Here is a 20,804-nt window from a genome sequence, read left to right on the forward strand (position 1 = left end):
AAAGATTCAATATCTATGTTGACAGTCTGCACAGATTATCTACCTTCAAAAGAACTGCAATTAAAAACAGCATGGTGAGTCAACACCTACAGCATTAGTGTGCTGCAGTTCAGTACTCACTGCTTATGGGTTAGACCTTCTGGAGCAGCTCAATATGCCAGGCAGGAGCTTCTCTGCAAAGCCATTAAACCCCAGGGGCAGCAAAGAAAAAGAAAGGCAGAGTTCAGATGGTTCATATTGATGACATTGGAACGGGCAATGACAAATGTTTTCAGCGGTATAATCAACCATCTCAGCTGTTAAATATCAATCCAAAGGCTCATATAATATTTACTTATCAGCACACCAACAACGGAAAATACACACACACACACAACATACAGTTACGTGGAAAAAGGCTGCCATTTCCCCCCTCAGATTTTCTGAAAGGACAGTGGTATTGGACAAGTGACCTTGTGAGCTAAATAACTCCAGTTCACTGTTACAGTTTCAAGGATCACTTTCTCTCTGATCCTTTTATATGCTTTTTCAAGGCATTTAAGTCAGTCTGAGGCTGCTACATAAGATGAGAATCTAAACTTTGAGTGAGTTTTTTTGGTCTTAGTTTCTTTTACACAGTCACTTATGTCACTGCAGATCCATCAACATTACTAGAACTAAGAAAATGGCATTTTTTATGAGAGACAGTAACAGTGTTGATCAACAATCAGCCCCTTTTTGAAAGTGCAATATTTAATTAGAGAAAAAGCTTTACAAAGAAAATGCATTAAGCAGTTTACATACGTCAAACTTACTAGGTATTATCTGAGAGTCATGTCAATGTCTGTCAAGTAAAATATATGTTCGACAGCTCTTTGTTACACTGCAAATCCCTCCTCTCATTGATAGAATTTCCTCTTTACAGCAGGCAAGGGCTCTCTCACCAGACTCTTAGAATTGAGCAAACCTGCATATTGCCGCTTTCTCTGTGAGGTAAGTCTTGTTAACCACATCGCTGTTTTACATTAATGATCTCCTAGAGACTTCAGCATTCACCAGAAGCTCATACTGCCAGGCAGGAACACCAAAATATAGAATTTCTTTGCTCGTGATAGCCTTTTCAAATATATTAAACATCTGTAATATCTGTTATTTCTAGAGGTAATTTTATTTGAAACACTTAAAAGCTCTAGAATATCGAACAGTCCTGGTCATGATACAGCCCTCTGTTTCCACTTCACAGGAAAGAGATGGTCACAGTAGCAAACTCTACTTAGAGCAGGTGACGTCTATAGGAAAGCAATACATTTCGTATTTCTAGGAACATATGGTAAAATCTTGACTGTAAAGGTGAATAAGGCACCGTGAAGCTAGAACTTAAAGTCAGTCCTGGCAATCAGAATTACATGTTTTAGACTTCAAGTCTTTAGCCTGACACCCAACATTTCTACACCCTTCTGTCATGATTAGGTTGGGGATATTTCACGTGCTTCTGAATCAGATATCAAATTACCACAGTTTTTAACCAGACATATTAAGGTAATTCCCAGATTTCCCTCATAAAAGTCAGCTTCATGCTTACCAGCACCTAATCCAGAATTACTACAGTATACATTTTATATGTACAATATCCCTAGAAAGACAGTTTTATACTGATAATTTACAGTCTCCGCTTGTACATAATTTAAGCTGGTATTCAGGAAGACATTCATATTTATGGATAAATCAAGACAAATAGAATGGTATTATCTGCAAGGCAGAATATAAAGTTAAATCCTATTTGAAGGTACTTCCATCTGTCAAAAAGAAACAATTTAACTAAAGGGTGACACGAAATTATTATGTATATTGGAAACCACAGGGTGAAGCAAGCTTGGAAACCACAGGGTGAAGCAAGCTTTGAAGGTCAAGTGGCAGAGCAAGTTAGAGGCAGAGGATACTTCAAGCCAGCTGGAAAACCGCAGAGGCTACAGAATGATCGCATGCAACAGTTCCACAGGGCTGGGTCTGAAACAAGTGTAGGTATTAAAAGTGTTTCCACTGCCAAAGTAAAAAAATGCTCCCTTAACAACACAGCCATGAAAGTAATAGCAATGCCATAGGAACTTTGAAAGAGGAAGAGATTTACAGAAATGGGAAATCCTGGAAGTTATAACATATTTATACTTTAAGCAATAAATAAATCACAGGTAAATATAAAAATAAAAAACACATTTGAAGCTATTCAAACCATTATCCCCTACTTGCACTGTTATGCTTACAAGTCTCCATAGCAAAAGAAACTATTTGAGCCTTCACATAGATGCACACGCAGACCACCATAAGGTCCTAACCTCAGTAAGATCAACATCTGCATCTCTGGTTAAAGGTGCATAATGCAAAGTGAGAGCCAGCAAAAGCCATTAAATATCAAAAATAACATACTTCAAATCCTATGTATTGATATGTAACTAATTAATAAAACTGAAGAGATTGCTTCCCTGATTCCATTTTCATACAGTACTTCCAGTACATTCTTATGAAATATCTACTCCACTAAAAGCACTGAAAGTTATTTACTCAAATTTATGCCCTATACTACTAATTACTCCTTTTCTTTCTTGCCATGTGGCAAGATACCATTGTGAGATACCATCCATGCACATTCTACTCTGTCTTCACTGGAAGTTTGTTTTTCCTTCTCCCTCTCCCAGTAAATGATTTTATCAATACAAAACCACATCTAGAGAATGAAGCTGAAATTCTAGCTATAAATCTCAAAGATAAGACTCTTAAATGTACAGTAGTTGATCAGAATAGCCAGAAAAAGACAATCTCATTGTGAAGGTTCCAGAACAAATTACATGTGGAAATTCTGTGTATTCGAAGCAAGTTAAAAAGTATACAGAAATTTGTCTGATCTCAGGATACTTAGTCTCCCTAATGAAAATAATTTTCTGCCAAGATACTTAGATAGGCACACCTAATAAATACTGAAGGTTTTGTAACAAAATCCTACATCTTCCAGCACTCTCAGGCACTTCCTAGCTTCCCCATCCCATCTTTAAGAGGGAAGGGGAAAAAAAAGCAAACCAGAAACACTAAAAACTAATACTAGCTTAACTCCACACAAGTGTCAAAGGGCAATACAAAATGCTCAGTTTCATCTATATTAGGATGCCTCCTACAGTTTTTAAGGTAATAGTGACCTAGTATTATTAATGTAGATGCTCACCAATAGCAAGAATCATGCAGTTGCACCAGAGTAAAAATAAGTAAATATTCTAGTAGAGGTGTATATTCTCAATGCTTGAAAAACGTCACCAGAATAATGATTGTTCTTGAAAATAATTTTCGTTCAGTTGTCTTTTGAGGATGGAAGAATAAGGAGTTTAGAGAAAAAATGCTTTCATATAGCATGCATGCATTAGATATTTAATTCTAAACATACTTAAGCCACAGATACTAATTAAGTGTGACTGCAAAATCCCAGATTCTGCATTTTTATTGGGAACAACGTTTTCCAGCCTATCTAGTAATGATCTTTTATGATTTAGAAGTTCCTATGACTTGGTAGTAGCAAAACACATCTGCTTCAGTGGCACCATAACTGCATCGGTGATTAAATGCATCATGTTAAATGCTTCTCGGTCCCCTTCCAGCATAGCAATTAGAGTGGGATCGCAGTGTCACTACAGTACAAATATATCTTAGCCCCTGAATGATACCTGTCCAATATTGTCAGGGGCCATACGTTTGAGAAACATTAACGTAATATGAATCATGTCATCAATTAGTTAAAACTAAAAGAAGCCTCTTCCCTATACATTCAGCATATACTGTTTCATGTATTTGGCAACTTAGGACAACTATACATATGTTAACTCAACGCATTTATACTACTGTAGTTAATGGTCTGTCACCATTTCCATTATAAAGCAATTTTCAAAGATTTATAACTCTGTTGAAGAATTCACTCAGAGCTGAATGCTGGCACACAGCAAAAGCAAAACCTTAGCCCACGTATGTTTACTTTCATCCAACCAGACTAGAAGGATTATTTATCATTAAAATAAATTGATCCAATTCTGTATTTCCCTCACACTTTTTATCATTTGCTTAGAGCACAACACTTCACCTTGTACAGAAAGGAGGTTAATTAGACTGTTAATAAGACTCTTAATCGTCCTTTGAAAATCCTGCATATCCTGAACACCAGCTTCTGAAAAAAAGACATTTTACTTTTCTGAATCAAAAGTCACCTCATTGATTCCATATATGCTGCATATTTGATATTTATTGTTCCTCCTTAATTTATGACCTTGCCAAGGCGATACAGGCAATGTTTTTTGGACCATTTAAACAATTATTCAGATTTTCAGACTGAGGCAGCTCAGTTATTCTTCAAGAATGACGTATGCCAAATTCTTTTCGTATAAAAGAGCAGAAGTGGAGCATGTGAAATACAGGTGGACCTGTAGAGAACTTGGCAACCAGAAACATTCACATATACTCAGAAACAGGTTTTTAAGCGAACCAAAATTTGGAATCAAATATCCCACAAATGCAGTCAGTGTCCCTGACTTCATCAGCTGTTCCATACCCATACGCTCAGTGATAAGAATTCTAGTTCAATTAGAAAAGTGTTATAGTAAGATTTTATTATTACTACTACAAGTTTTTTCCCTTGGAAAATATCAGTATTTTAGTTTTGGACTCCTAATTTTCACCAGGAACAATTTAAGCATTCCTTATCATTTCAAGATTTTTGGTAAGCTGCTGAAAATGATGCTTCAGTGAGTCACATGTTTGTAAGGACCTCATCATCCTGACCTCAATTTGAAATTAAATGGAGGGCAAACTTCAAGCACAGCACAGTGTAATAGTGCAATGCCCTTCTGACAGCTTTCCACACTCAAAAGATGATAGAAACATAGAATAGTTTAGGTTGGAAGGAACCTTAAGGATCATCTAGTTTCAACCCCCTGCCATGGGCAGGGACACCTTCCCCTAGACCAGGTTGCTCAAAGCCCCATCCAGCCCAGCCCTGAACGCTTCCACGGATGGGGCACCCACAACCTCTCTAGGCAACCTGTTGCAGTGTCTCACCACCCTCACAGTAAAGAATTTTTTCCTAATACCTAGTCTAAATCTACCCTCTTTCAGTTTAAAGCCATTACCCCTCGTTCTATCACTACACTCCCTGATAAAGAGTCCCTCCCCATCTTTCCTGTAGGCCCCCTTTAAGGTCTCCCCAGAGCCTTCTCTTCTCCAGGCTAAACAACCTCAGCTCTCAGACTATCCTCATAAGGGAGGTGCTCTAGCCCCCTGATCATCTTCACGGTCCTCCTCTGGACCCGCTGAAGCAGGTCTACATCTTTCTTATGTTGGGGGTCCCAGAGCTGACCACAGTACTCCAGGTGGGGTCTCACAAGAGCGGAGTAGAGGGGGAGAATCACCTCCCCCAGCCTGCTAGCCACTCTTCTTTTGATGCAGCCCAGAATGCGACTGGCTTTCTGGGCTGCGAGTGTACTTTGTCAGGTCATATTCAATTTTTCATCCACTAATACCCCCAAGTCCTTCTCCTCAGGGCTGCTCTCAATCCATTCTCTGCCCAGCCTGTATTTTTGCTTGAGATTGCCCTGACCCATGCACAGGACCTTGCACTTGGTCTTGAACTTCATGAGGTTCACAGATGCCCACCCTTGGATGGCATCCCTTCCTTCCAGTGTGTCAACCACACCACTCAGCTTGGTGTTGTTGGCAATCTTGCTGAGGGTGCACTCAACCCCACTGTCCATGTGGCTGACAAAGATGTTAAACGGTGCCGGTCCCAATATTGACCCCTGAGGAACGGCCACTCATCACTGGTCTGCACTCAGACATTGAGCTGCTGACTGCAACTCTTTTGAGTGTGACCATCCAGCCAATTCCTTAACCACCAAGTGGTCAATCCATCAGATCCATGCCTCTCCAATTTAGAGAGAAGGATGTCATGCGGGACAGTGTAAAGCACTTTGCACAAGTCCAGGTAAATGATGTCCGTTGCTCTTCTCTTATCCACCAACGCTGTAACCCCATCATAAAAGGCCACCAAGTTCGTCAGGCACAATTTGCCCTTAGCGAAGCCACATTGGCTGTGACTGATCACCTCCTCATTTTCCATGTGCCCTAGCATAGTTTCCAGGTGGATCCACTCGGGGTACAGAGGTGAGACTGACTGGCCTGTAGTTCCCTGGGTATTTCTTTTTTAAAAATGGGGGGTTTGTTTTCCGTTCTCCAGTCAGTGGGAACTTCACCCAACTGCCACAGCTTCTTAAATATGGATAGTGGCTTAGCCATTTCATCCGCCAGTTCCCTCAGGACCCACAGATGCATCTCATCACGTCCCATAGACTCATGCACCTTCAGGTTCCTTAGATGGTCTTGAACCTGATTTCCTACAGTGGGCAGTTATTCATTCTCCCAGTCCCTGCCTTTGCCTTCTGCGACTTGGGCAGCGTGGCTGGAGCACTTGCCGGTGAAGACTGAGGCAGAAAAGTCATTGAGTACCTCTGCCTTCTCCATATCCCAGGCAACCAGGTGTCCCATTTCCTTCCAGAGAAGGCCCACATTTTCCCTAGCCTTCCTTTTAACACCAATGTACCTATAGCAGCCTTTTTAGCATTTGACAATATAGATACTCAATATAGAAGCTTTTATCACTGATGTACCTATGGAAGCATTTATAGATGCTGATGCATCCCAATGAAGTAGCTATATCCCGATTTTTATTTTTCAATGGCTATACTAAACCATTCTTTTAAAACTCTATGGCTGAAGTGCTTTTTGTCTTTTAAATGTCTTTTAAAAAACTGAAGCGCTTTTTTGACAATGAGGCCAGAGAAGAGTACAAATACACAAGAGTAACGGGGGAAAATACACAGCAACAAAGTAGGTCCTTACTCTTAAAAAACATATCATGGGCTCTGACACAAAAGCACTGATAGAGTTTCAATTTAAAGCCTTCTGCAACAATTCATACAATAAACTGCAAAGAAGCCAATGCATCTAAACTAGGTAAGAGAGGTTGTAAGAACTTAGATCTGATTCAGTTGGGTTTCTAGCTGAGCTTACAAACTTGCTGCCCTCCAGTCAAAGCTAAATGCTTCACATTCCCATGAATACATGTCTCTACACTTTCTTTAAAAAAAAAATCTCAGCAGCAAAATCCTATACCAAACATTTCTCTGCAAGTCTTCAAAATCCTTTTCACAAAGATGTGTAGCCTACTATTTAAAGGACAGTAAAAAGGTTGAAATACTAAGTATTAACAGAGTCCAAGAGGCCTTTAGTAAAGCAGGAATAAAATTTGAAAGTTCCGATCTACCCACCTTCCACCGATTCCTCAAGGATATTATTATTTACGTGCATTGCAGGTAATAACTAACATTGCCCTATGACAACACAATCATCTTCTTCAGATTTACAATATGAAATCATATCAACTTTATCTTTTTCTTCAGATCAGACAGTCCACTACTCCTTGCATAAGCAGCACTCAAAAACCTATTCCATTTGTGTTATTCCTTTACCACAGGATCAGTAATAAATAGTAAATAGTAAAACAATCTTAGAAAAAAGAAGCTGGAAGAAACCTCAAGAAAGTATCCATTTTGTCCCCAACTTAAAGGCATGGCTAATTATATATCAACACTCCCCAGGAAACCTTCCTGAAACACTTCCTGATCTGAACAACTAGATTTAGCTTACAAAATAGGAAAACTTTTAATTTTTGCTCAATTTAAGCCCAGCATGTTTCTTCTCTATGCAAAAGCATAGAGAAGCTTTTTTTTTTTTCCCAAAGTTTTCTGTGGCAAAAAAAATACTTTGAAATGCCTGGCATTAAAATGGCTTAGAACAGTTAGAACTTTTGAATGACAGGAAAAAAAAAAAAAAGTCTTGCAAAGTATTTCAAAGACTTTTTCTGTTGTATGCATGTTAAATAACACTTACAGGGACAACTTATGTAAACCAGTTAAAAAACGCTGTTGCACAGTATTAACAAAACACACTAACAAAGTCTGGTTTAAGGACTGTGCCATAGATGTTCTCTCAAAAGCTAACATATTAACAAAATTATAAGATAAACCCCTTTGTTGCAGAGATGTACTTTTAATGTCTAACAAGTCAAACATTACACAAGCAAAAAGGAGTTTAAGATGTTGACCATCCCAAACACGGAGAGAGAAAGCACCTGAAGGTGCACTATATGCAAAAGACATGACAGAGTCAGAACCCCAAGAATTATTTTGACTGGTCATTTCTGTGAGTTAAAGCATAGGAAGCTAGGTTCAGAATAAAGCAGCCAGAAAGAAGAGGAAAGATTATCCCTTGGACAAAGCAAGAAAGCATTGCTGTTCCAGGACTGGTAAGGAGCTACGTCCTATGCAGTAACGAGCAGGTTGTCCAGCAGGATACCTCACTTGCCTAGAGCTCCTTAAGCCACCCCAAAAAGCAGCAATGTAACAGCAAATGAGTGACAATCTCATTTTTACAGTTCTTTGCACTCCTTCTTATCGAACCCTTCTGGAACTGCATGCTACAGTAGAACTGTAGCACTTCTTGAAAAGCAGTTGAAGAATTTTGACAATGTGCCTGCAATGCTATCTTATTACACTATTCATAAACACACATCTAAAAGAAGCTACCAGTACATAAGTTAGCAGGCATTTTTCCTCCTCCCCATTTAAAACAGGTTTCAGTAAAGTCTTCAAAAGCTTAGCTGGAAGTTCACTGCAGGAAATTCACTGTCTTCCATCCTAGCTAGCCTTGTACCCTATTATACAGTCAAGGAGCAACATGGCTCTTACTTCAGTCAGTGCTGCCTCTACACCTGACTACACACAGTCATTTTCAGTTCTCAGGTGGGAAATTGTAGCCACATCTCGTGATACCGTTCTAGAGAGTAAGAGTACTTCATTTCTTCCTTCAGGAATTTGAAATGAATCATATCAAGGATATGCCTACGACTAAGAGCAATCTGCCAGTTAACTATTTTAAACCAAACATTCCTAAAAGCAGATCCACCTATACTGGCAGAAAACAATTCTGCCCTGCTGGTACAATAAAAGAAAAATGAAAGAGAGAAAGAAAAATAGAAAAAAAAATATATTATAAGTCATTTTTAAAAGTGAAATAAAACTACTGATAACTCATCATAACCAGCACAAAAACCACTGAGGTCAGTTGTATTTCAACCACCCAGAACTATCTTGCTGGTAACACAAGCAGATTTGAATGCTTATCTTAGTCATCCAGAAATTTCGGTCAACTTCCTAATAGCTCTCAGGTAGAAGTCTGTAACAGATTTTGCATCTCTCAGGTAATGAACAGAGACCCCTAGCCTCAAAACACGGCCCAGAGTAAAGAAACAGTGTCATTCGCTTGCTGTAGTGCAGAAATGTTATAAAGTACTATTTGCACTAACACCTTACACAAAGTCTTGGCCCAGAACACCACTTTGGGCATTTAAACTTGAGAAGACATCTTCTCTCACATTAACTTCCAGGTTTTCTACCACAAAGCCAAAGTTAAGCATAATTCCAAGGAATGCAGCATTTCTAACCAGCATAAAACTGCTTACAAACAATTCCTTCAAGATGCTTCTGTGTTATACATTCAACTTTTGAAGTGTCTGAAAAAACCTAAATAAATCAGGTAAAATTTACAACAACAAAGAGTCCAAGCAACAAACCAATACAAACAAATGTTTGGCAACACCATTTGGAAAAAAAAAAAAAAAAAAAAAAAAAAAAGAGAACACTATAGGTAAGAGTTAGGCTGACAATGACAGAAAAACTTACACAAAGCAAGATATTAATCTGAACATAGAAGAAGGTGGGATTTTTGTTTTCCAGAAATGTATACCCAAGGCACAAATGCAAGTGAAGATATATAAAGAAGTCATACACTAAGCACTATTAGTTCAGTAAAAGATGACATATGATAAGTTGTTATCTACAGCTCCATTGATAGTTTATATAAAAGCAGCATCTTCTTTTCAGAGAAGCATAAAGTTGCCTTCTCAGGAGCTTCTATGACACAGTGGATGCTGGCCATGAAAACTGCCTTCAGCCCTCAGACTCTTCACTTGTTATGAATGACATATGCTCTATAAACTGTCCCAAAACATCCCGTTAAAAGCCAAATCCCAAAGCGGTGGGGGGAGGGGATGGGGAGCGGAATCTGCAGTTAGATCAAGAAATACAGAATGAAACAGAAGTGCTTGAAAGTCTGAGCAGCAGATGGAACATTGCAAACCATTTAAGTTTTTAATTCTTTACACAAGACAGCAGGCAGTACATCATTATGCTTGTTTCTCTTCCTGCTACACCTGAGAAGAATCACTGCCTCCTCTACCACTTGTGATCCATACAGTCAACATATTCTTCATGACACCTAAAGGATATTTTTCCTTAGGGTTGTTTTGCTGGGGTTATTTGTTTGTTTTGGATTTTTTAGGAGGTGGGGAACATTGGTTGTTTTGTCTTTTTTTTTTTTTTTAAGCCGTGATTAACATTAAGCATACAAAGGGTATTTTAATGACTGAAAGCCTCAGCTTCCCCCTGCATTTCCAACATGATTTCTGAGACCTGAGCTTGACCTGGCGCATGCTGGTCAAGTCCATTCTTTTTCCAAGTAATGGTTGCTGGAAAGTTAATGACTCAACGATATGGCAGTAGAGTTCAGCAACTGGACTGCAAGTAAATCGGCTGCTTCCCTCAAATCTTATGACTCTCGGGCCCAGGAGCAACAGCTACCTCAACTTTGCACTTTATCCAGCTATGCTATTTCAAAACTCTCTCAATTTTACTTTGAACAGAAAAAAGCTTCAAATACATTTAACTAGGCTAAAGAACTACACATTAAAATATAGGATCACTGTAATAAACACCCTGAGCCCAAATCACTTCAGCCACAGTGTCCAGAACTTATGGTGTAAAACAGGAAGCACCTTTAAAATAATGTAATGCTCCATAGAGTCAATGTCTTGCTTTTTTAAGCATTCTGAATGCAACTGCCTGATCTCCAAGAGCAAATACAATAGAAGCAGTAGCACTCAAGTTTTTTCACAAAGAAAAAGCACCTTAAATACTCCACTCCCAAATCCAGGGGGAAAAAAAGTTACTTGGAAAATACAGATTTAAAACCTGCCCATCACTGATATAACAGCAAATACTAAATTATTATCTTCAATCTTCTCATTAACTACAGTTAGCTCATAGGTCTAGCTACTTGTCTTTCTGTAACTGTAACAATACCATTTAGTTCAAATGTAGAACAACTAAGGAGTAGTAAAGCTCCTTCAAAAACAGGATGAAGAGCATCCTATGCATTCTTTTAGTAGACAATATCCTGGTCTTTGGCATTTTCTTTTATCACATGTTAATCCAAGATAACATGCACCTGATTCACTGAATAAGACTGGCATATTACAAGTCTATGTTTATTAATTTCTTCCACAGAGAAAACAAACTCTTGAAAATAAATACCTGATAGAAGAATAACTTTCTGTAATAGGGAAGTTGAGAGTATGGATGTCTGCATATTTAACTTTATGTAAATAATGAAACAATCAAAACAAAAGGATACAATTAAACAAAAGCGTTTTGAGTCATAATATATAAATATTGTTAATAACTTTAGAGATGCTTTTTTTCTTTTATATAGGCAAATAAAATCTTTCCCTTCTCTTTTGCAGCTATATGGTCCCTACCACAGTCATCCCATTGAACAAGAAGTCAACAGCATGAGGTATCTTCCACAGGGACTGAAATAGAATGAGCATGGTACACAAAAACCAACCCAGACCAACAGCAACAGTGCTGAATTGGATCTAACAGACAAGAGTTTGTTCCTTATGGAGCTGCACTGGCATTTTTACACTAGACTATTCTGAGTTTATCTTATTTTTTCCATCTTTCATCTCTTTATAGCTCTTCAAAATATACATAAAAACCTATATTTCTCAAAATTCAGAAAGGAAACAACAGCAGTTCATTCCCAAATATTCAAGATTGGGTAGTTAATATATCTAGTTATCCCAATAAAACATTCTTAGTTAAAACATCCAAAGTGCTAGTGATCTTGTCAGAGGCATCAATTGTTTTGTTTCTGACTGGGATCAAGAACTGTTCTCTCTTCTGCATGTTCAGCTGCAGCACGCATGAAAATTAATCCCTTACATTCTAATATGAGCATCTGTACTCAGGGAACAGCAAAAAGGACCAGGGGAAAAGAACAGATCCACAGATACCTTTCAGATATCTTCCCCCATACAGCCCATCTTTTGCATAGTAATAAAAATAAAAAATAAAAAAAAAGAAAAAGAATCAGGAAAGTTCTCCTTCTCCAGTGTTCTTCCCTCACTACTCCCACACTCCCAAATCTTCTCATTATCAGAGAACAAGATAAACAAGGCAAAATACTGAACTAGATACAGAATAAAAACATTAGCAAATATAACCTAACCCAGTCCATTGGTTTTGGACAATTACTAAAATAATGACGGGGGGGGGGGGGGGGTGATTTAAAAAACAAAACAAAAAAAAAACACCAAAAAAAAATCTTAAAAGTCAAAACGAAGCACAGACCATTATAGGTAAATACTCTGATTTTGCTTTTTACACCCTCATCACAACTATTGGAAGGATTTTGTCCTCAGTCTAAACTTGATTCCCTTATTAACTTAAAATATAACTACTCTGACACATTAAACTGTTCAAAAAAGTACCCTCACCTACATAACCTGCCTGCATAGGTGGACGATGTAAATTGAGGCAAGGCAAACTCCATTCTACCAACTGAAGTATAAGGAACTGAAAAATAAGTGATCAAAAGAATACTCAGTCTGCTACCATGCCAGATAGCATAGCTCTCGAATTATTTACTAACATAGGAGATCATACAAACTAAAGCATTTATTAGGTCATGACTTAACACCAGGATACACACTTTTGTGTTTAAGTTTTAGGTGTTCTAAACAGAGCATAGGAAATCAAAGTTATAAAGTGTGGACACTAAAAAAACCGACAAGACTGAAGATCTGACATTTTAGCACTTATCTCAAAGGCTTAAAGGACTCGCTATTTGAAAATAATTTTAACTCACACTCATGACTGCAAAAGTTTCTGTGCTGCTACTATTATCCCTTACAAGGAACAAAACACCATACATAATTCCTCATGCTGTCAATCAGTACTGCAACCAATCTACTACAAACATTGTCAATTCACTTACCCACAGGCATACTTCCACCTACCACCTGGTAGAACCTGGAGACCCCCAGAATTTGTTACATTAGAACCAGAGGCATGAACATAAACCCCTATTGCTTATTTACTTATCAGCTGGAAAGGCAGTCAGATCTACAACAACAATATTCTCCAATCAGAACTCCAATCTTTATTGTCTTAAAGATATTAGGGTGATTGAGAGCAAAAGATATAATGCAGGTAGTGTGATATGTATGCAACTATAGCCAACTTTAAAAATATCTTTTAAAAATAAATCTTAAGCATTCTTAAAATCACTTAGTCTCCTGAGAGAAGTTTCTGGTATGAGCTAGGTATGGGTTAAACTGAAAGAGTTCCTAAGAAAGGCCAGCTGTGTCCCACTAATACAGGAAGTTATTTAATAGTAAATATTCCACCTGTCTTTTCTTGAGCACATCCTATGAAGCACTGGCAAATTGTTCCAGTGTCTAACTGATCTTCTCAGAGAAAGTAGCCTGGACTCCAAATCTCAATTTAGCTCTTGGCTTAAAAAGTCTGCAGAACTCTTAAAAAACAAAAACAAAACAAACAAACAAAACCAAACCAAAACAAAAACCCAAAACCAGACATGGCAATACAAAAATGGCAAAGGAAGTTGGGGAGAGACTGTTCATCTCATATTAGGTGGTGCTCACTTCCCCTTGGCCTTCACACATAGCCAAACTCAGAAAATTAAATTCACTGTTTATTCAATAAAAACTCTGATGACTCTATATACTTTCAAATACACCATATGTATAACCACCTAATGGGTTGTACCCATGACCCCTAAGATGATGAGGCATCACAAAAAAGTACCCATACAGGGCAGAAGTTAGCCTACTGCCTTTCTGCTGTGTTACACCTCTGCCAGTTTGCACTGAACGTTTTTAATTCTCTAGGTACTTTAACATCTGTGAAACATTTTATAACTCAAACTATGAGCACACAAGGGTTCCTGCTGTTGTAAACACTGAATCAGCTGAACTACTAGCAACACTAATGGGAATTTACTGCATAAAGGAAATGTATTACAGAAACAGGTTACCACACTTCAGCACCAACGAATAAGTCACAGTACGACTTGCACCAAGTTCAGCAGATCATCCCTCAGCTCTACAAAACCCAAGTTAAATCACTGCCTGCTTACATTTGTATTGCAAGGCTGCAGTGAATGCCATCTGTAGTGAGCACGACTATATGATAACACAGCCTGCAATGTCTGCAAATAAATCTATAGGGAACAAATATCATTACAAAAATTGGACTGTACTGTTAAGAGCCTATCAGTAGCACATGGCAGCCAAATACATTTATTGATGTGGTGGTCTTGTATGTTATTCACAGAAGTGGAAATGTTGAATACTGCATTAAGAGAAACAGGATCAATCCTGTAACTTATCTTATCACAAGATTCAGTATCATGTATACAAAATAATCCAGGATATTTCTCCACAAAATAAATAAAGTATGAGTTATCTACACAAAAATGTATTTGCTTCTTTTTTACGCTACATTACAAGAGTTCTGGTCTATTTCCTGTTTTTCTTTTCAGCATAAGAACTAGCAATTCAGAAGGTGGGAGAATAAACACATTGGGATGTATTATCACAAAAAAAAAAAAAAAAAAAGAGGCAGCTAGGGAACCAAACATGAATATTTAATCTATTTAAATGGAATGAGAGGCATTCATAAAATGCTTGAGCAATGCTGAAGTGAACAATACTGTATATTTCAACTCACTTCCTGCTCCCTCAGTAAAGGTTTGCAACAGCTCCCACTTCTGCTCTTGAGACTTTAGTAATTCAACAGAAGCAAAGAAATGGTTTGACAGTCCCAACAGCTCTATTGATAAAAGAAATTTCAAAGCCTTTAAGTGTCTCTATAAAGGTTAAAACAACAACAGAAAAAAAAAGCAAGAGAGAGACTTTCTTTTAACAGTCCCTTTTTAAATACATAATTGAAGATCTCAGGCTTTTCAACTGGCTGAAGCTTCAGACCTCAGAATTAAGCTTTATTCAAAATTTAAATTGTGGGTCATCTGAGAACTAGAATTATCAGAATTTCTAAATGCAGGTAGAACTCTTCATATTTTTGCATCACACAAGAAATAACCAAATTTTGTTTCTCTATATCCTAAAGTTAAAAAAAAAAAAAGGCTTCTTTGCTAAAGTCAACTATACGAATTAAACACGTGAGTTAATAAGAAAGCACTAAGGCCTATGGCTTTAATACAAGTGATATATATAAAGATATTAATAAGTATTATATTTGTAATATATATTAAAATATTAATAAATATTATATATAAGGATACTGCCATTATCATCAATTTATGGCTTCTGAAACATGCTGTCTGGAAACCCTAAACTGACTAGAAATGGTACATGAGACATAACAAATTGCAACTGTCATGCAGTCAGCTCTTGGTTTTAGTAACGAAAGAGTACAAAATAAGATAAAGATATCCTGCTTGACAGTCATTTTTTTGTGGACAGCTTTCTAAACATACTTAAGAACCACATGGCTCTTTAAAACCTCACATTTGAAATGAAATGCCTTAACATTACAAAACAAGTTCTTTCCTGTTAAAATACTCATTCTAGGAAAAAAAGAAGAAAAAACCCAAATCCTCCCATCTCCCCAACAATCTCACACTATTTTTGCTTTAAAACTACATTTTCTTACTAGTTGCAAATCAGTGACGAACACTCTCCCAAAGCTTCAAGACACAAATACAGTTCTAGCTTGCATTTAACTAATTCACATCATAGTTTACCCATCAGCTACACCAATACAACCATCGCTGTGTTAGCAGTTTCAGAGGAACAAAAGTTATATTCATTTTTGTACTGTGCAAGAGAACTGTAGCTACACTGCAGTAGCTTTCATTTTTCCTTTATAAGACCTATGCTAAAACCAGTCACACAATGTGGGCAGGGTGTGTTTCTGTAATACACCATGAACATTTCATCACAGAGCACACAAGAAGGTCCAGAAGCCTCCTCAGTAATAGCAACAGAATGGTCGAAAGGTAAAAAAGAAGAATTTTTGAACAAACTGCCTCCTTCCTCTCAGCTGCCAATGGGACAGACTGTTGTATCTGTCTTTCCTTGTACTGCTTTTTGTTTCTTAAAGGTGAGCATCTTATTTAGAATCATCACTTTTAGTTGGAACAGAAGTACTACATGTTTTGGTTTTGTTTGGTGGGTTTTTTTTTAAAAAAAAAGCTTATGAATTGGACTAACCAGATGAATACTCTGGACTTCACTTTTGAGTGAAGTTTCCCTGATGTACAAAGCAATGCCCTTTATATCCCAGGCCCAAAGTTTTCAAAATTTTTTATCTTACCATTATACAGCTGAAGGTCAGTGATTGTAGCCATATTTCTGGCTTTTACAGTATATAATATGAAAAAAAGCTGTATGATTTTATAGAATGGTCTCAAATAATTCAAAGGTTGGTTAGGGGAAAGCAGAACACCTCTAAAAACATTAGCCTTCTCCATAAAAGCTATGTTATATGACAGCTTTACATTCTATCAACATTGCATTTAATTATGAAAGCAAAATTTGTGTGGATGGAATAATGCATTTTTTTGTTACTGACTCATCTTCCAAGTTACTGAGGCTTTTGAAACTGTACTGTATCAAACATCACACCCTGGAATGCTAGAGCTTACAGCTTGTCTGGCCTCAGGGACTATTTCTCACCCAGTGCAGGCATCCACATCTCACTCAAATGAAATGGGCTTCTTTTGCTGCATATATCAACCATTTATTATGGCAAAGACTATATTCCAAACTACTTACAAGTTCTGAATGTTAAACATCCATATTAATGACAGCTATTGCCCTTCCCTCTTTGCTCTGCCACTTCTCTGAATTTAACAGGAAAGTATGTGAATTTGAGAACCTGCTGATTCAGGACACCTGAACATAAGTTGTATTTTAAACACCTTTTTTTCCATTGCCAACATCTAAATTGTTTCCCCCCACCCTGGCCAATGTGTTCAGTAATCCTGCCTTGTTCCCTACTTCAGGCAATTTATTGAGTACTCTATTCAGGAAAAATGCTGTTGCTAATAGGGCTCCCGACACACTGTTACAGTATGCATTCTAAGGCACAAGGAAAGGGGTTAAGGATAGGAGAAAGTTTCCATTGCACAATGAGGTTGCCAAGAAACTTTTACAGGAGTTAACATGCAACAGGAGAACAGACCTCATAAATTTAGGATTTCCAAATTTTTCCCTCAAACTTGTAGACCATTTTGTGGGCTACAAACATACAACAAACCTGCATCTTTTACAGAGAAAAATTACTATAATTTTTTGAAGCACAACAAATACCTGAAGTAATTTCCAACTCAAAACTGTTTGGAAATAGGTCAAATGACACAAAAATTAGGTATCCTGCTACAGAGTCTGTCAAAGAAGTAGTCATAAATAGCATGTGACCATAAAGCTGAGAACATATTTCTCCCAGAACAGTTTGTGAGCAGAAACGATAATAAATTACTGGTGAGTGATGCGTCTTACTAATGGGGAAAATATATATGGTTTTAAATACACAAGACTATTTCTAGTTAAACACATGAAAGAGTAACCAGTAAGAAGTCAAAAAAATACTGCCTTATGACATTAAATAATTATTGCACATGTATGATGAAAATAATTACATTGCTGTCCATGGCCATCCAAAAATATTTCATATTGATATTTAAAATACTAATAAGTCATCATGCATTTATGACTCATTTTCACATGTGCAAACTCTGGACAGAGCTACAGTTAGTTATCCTGGTTTATGGCACAGTTTCATTTGAATGCTCTCAAATTTTTCTGCAAGACTGAATGTGAACTACAGATAAATATACAACAGGTTTTGCTCTGTTATCCTGCCAGTTGGGGAAAACATTAGAATGTAAAACTATATTATTTTTTCCAACATGTAACTAATTTTGAAGTTGTTAAAAACTGCTGCAATATTAAAGATATGCATACTTTATAGAAGAAAAGGACTACACAACTACATTTTAAATGCACTTAAGTGAAGTCATGCACAAGCCTATCAAATAAATGCTGACTCTGCTACTGAACTAAATTGCCCCACTAAGATATTCACCATGGTTTTGGCTTTGGATTCAGTCCTACAAGCCTACAAACACTGTTTTATGACATTACATAAGTACGGATGGTAATATAACATTTTCAAAGGCACCTAAGTGTCAATGGGATTTGACACACAAGTCATTTAAATGCTTTGAAATAATTTATTATATTTGGACTTTCAGTGAGGGACACTTGGTTACAGGAACTATGTTTGCCTTGTTACCCATGAAAGATAAAAGAGTTCTTTTTGGTTTTAACCCAATCATATTACTTTCAGGGCTTCTCTAACTAAGCCCTCCCAGTAAATAAATCAAAACTCAACTTTCACAAAGGAAAAAAAAAAAAACATTAGATCCTACGTTACATGATCAGAAATCAGGTGGGTTTATTTCAGTCTTAAGCTTTTCAATATTTGAAAGTGTAGAAAAAGGCTAAACAATCCCAGTGAGAGAAACCCAGCAAGCTGTGATTGTATACTCTCTAGGCTGAATATGTCCATTGGATTCATGATCTCTATCCTATCGATGTAACTTAATTTTTTTCATTTTCATGCTCCAAGGTGGAGAAACAAGTTTTAGCTATTTTTCTCACAAATCTTTCAGCCTTACACATTCCAGTATCATCCTCACTCGTCTTAATGACAGATGAGAGGTTAAATGAAATTCGAGTCCTTTCTTACTGTTTGTCCCCCAAAGCTGGAGTTTGATAGTACCCATCCACTGCAATAAAAAGCTGTTCTGCGCTTCCTCCGGAATTTAGTTCAAATGACTACCCATGGGTTGTACAGTGTATGAGCAGCCCTGCCCTCTGCTCTCATACAGTCACCATTCAAATTTTGCTCCTGTAAGTAACAAGTGACATACCCAGCGGAGAGTATTTAGCATTCCCCATACAAACCTTCCATGTATAAATCTCCCTTTATGCTTGCAGTAAGATAACAAATAACTTGGTTTTCAATTTTCTATGCATTTTTGCCAACTTTATAACTACACTTTTGTAGCTGAACTCATTTGTACCTCTACTAGCCTCAGGTATTTCCTGGTCTGTGTTGTATCACACTTCTTTTACCCAATTACTTTGGGAAGCAATTCCATTTTAGGATTTTGAACTATACTAGTGCAGAATACTCATTTATTAACAGTTGACAATTTCACATAATGTCAACTTGATAAATTATTTGTCCAGTTTAGGGGGCTCTTTGTGTCTCTAAAGTACAAATAAATATTTTCATATGATTGCTGTTCCAAATTTAGGTTTAGTAAAATCAAAGTTTTAATGAAAAATGTATTCATCTTGTATTTCAGTCCCTCTGTGGCAGCTCTGCAAAGCAAGGTATACATGGCTAGCACTTACAAATAATAACAAATCACATAAAGCTCAAAGAAACAAGTAGAAGGCTTCCTATTAATTTTATAATCTTAGCAGTGCTAAGAAGTACAAGAAAGCCTTATACAATAATCTGCCAAAAACATAAATAAAGCCTGCTAATCTCATCTCCTCTCAGCATCTAACTAATGAGAAATGCAACTAAGTAAGCACTATGCATGCTAAATCACAGGGGGGTTATAGTTAACAATTTAGCTTAATAATCAAACATGCTATCAACAGCAATAAGTCTTGTTTGGAAACAACTTTGACATAACCAATCTGTTGAGTTAATCAGCGACCCACAAATCTAAGCTCCCAAATTTAACTAGCTTGACCTACATCAGTCCACTTGCATTTTAAACATGCAAGTTCTGTTAATTCATACAATTAATCCAAGATAAGCACTAGCTTACTCTGCTGAACTACATGAAGTCCATTAGCAGTCTGTTTTAAGTAAATAAATTATCAGGATCTCTCAAACATCTTAAACATTACCCCCCAATATGCTACTTACTCCTTCAACATCTAAACTAAAATTGTAGAAAGTACTGGTATTTAGCATTCTATAATGTGTACCTTGCTTTGTCGTAATACAATTGCACATAAGCAGTGAGCTTTCTTCTAAAAAGAGTAAGAGTTTTAAGCAGTATGTGGAGAATTTTGCAGAGTCTACATAATTAACAAGATAGATCAAATTCTGTGCCCAGCCGCTTGACATTTTCCTTATAAATTTATGACTAAAGCCTTTATTTACGCAAGTACAGCAGATCTAAAATTTAACGGCTGGAGGACCGAGAGAACAAGGTCACCCAAAACTGTTAAGTTTTATTCCCTGACAAAAATAAAAATACCTCTTTTTTCTTTTCTGCATGTGAGGACTTAGAAGAAAAGGTAGCAAGGAAACTAAAGGAATAAACAAAATGTGAATGTGCTTCACCCTTCCCACCTCCTTCAAAGTTTTGTCACAGTCTAAATTAATTCCTGAGTGCAGAAGTTTGTGATGGCCTTTCTCATGTTGTGCCTTGAAAGCTCACTGTCAGGAACTCTTATTCCACTGCTCTTCAAGTGAAAG

At 37.1% G+C, this 20,804-nt stretch overlaps 1 protein-coding gene across 2 annotated transcripts in view; it reads right to left on the bottom strand.

The window, feature by feature from the left end:
• The window catches only part of ZFAND3 (zinc finger AN1-type containing 3), a 143,309-nt gene that overhangs the window by 107,479 nt on the left and 15,026 nt on the right, over positions 1 to 20,804 (bottom strand). The window contains exon 2 of one of the 2 annotated variants that reach the window (XM_069800380.1): positions 121 to 173. The exons of the other annotated variant lie outside the window; for it this stretch is intronic. The gene's annotated coding sequence lies outside the window, so the exon portion shown is untranslated. The remainder of the gene's footprint in view (positions 1 to 120; positions 174 to 20,804) is intronic. 2 annotated transcript variants of the gene reach the window in all.

The sequence above is a fragment of the Haliaeetus albicilla genome, chromosome 13, assembly GCF_947461875.1.
Source record: "Haliaeetus albicilla chromosome 13, bHalAlb1.1, whole genome shotgun sequence".
Classification (NCBI taxonomy): domain Eukaryota; kingdom Metazoa; phylum Chordata; class Aves; order Accipitriformes; family Accipitridae; genus Haliaeetus; species Haliaeetus albicilla.